Below are 717 nucleotides of genomic sequence, written 5' to 3' on the forward strand. Positions count from 1 at the left end.
TGGAGGTGGTTCAAGCACCTATATTGAACACCTTCAAGAGCAAATTGGATGCTTATCTTGCTGGGATCCTATGATCCCAGCTGACTTCCTGCCCTTCAGGCAGGGGGCTGGACTTGATGATCTTCCAAGGTCCCTTCCAGCCCTAATGTCTATGAAATCTATGAACCCCCCAAGGTAGGAGCCAGCACCACTTCGCTTGGAAGTTGTTTCCAGATCCTAGTTGCCCTGACAGTGAAGTAGCGCCTCCTTATATCTAGCCTGAATCTACCCTCTGCCAGCTTGTGTCCGTTGGGACTAGTTTGTAGCAGGCAACTAGATCCCCCCTCAGCCTTCTCCTGTGGAGGCCGAACAGGTTCAGATTCTATAGCCTCTCCTCATAGGGCCTGTCCTGCTGCCCCCTGATCACAGGGGTGGCCCTCCTTTGGACCCTCTCCATGCTGTCCACATCCCTCCTGAAGTGCAGTGCCCAGAACTGTACGCAGTACTCCAGTTGCAGCCTGACCAGTTGCACATAGAGGGGGAGGATCACCTCCTTTGACCTGCTCAAGATACATCTGTGGATGCACGACAAGGTATGGTTGGCCTTCCTGACCGCATCCCCACATTGTTGGCCCATGTTCATTGTGGCGTCAATGATAACTCCTTTTCTGCCTCAGCACTAATGAGAAGGGAGTTCCCCAACTTGTAGTTATGCTGCTGGTTCTTCCTCCCCAGGTG

The sequence above is a fragment of the Gavialis gangeticus genome, unplaced genomic scaffold, assembly GCF_001723915.1.
Source record: "Gavialis gangeticus isolate Ggan-Ray unplaced genomic scaffold, GavGan_comp1, whole genome shotgun sequence".
NCBI classification, from domain to species: domain Eukaryota; kingdom Metazoa; phylum Chordata; order Crocodylia; family Gavialidae; genus Gavialis; species Gavialis gangeticus.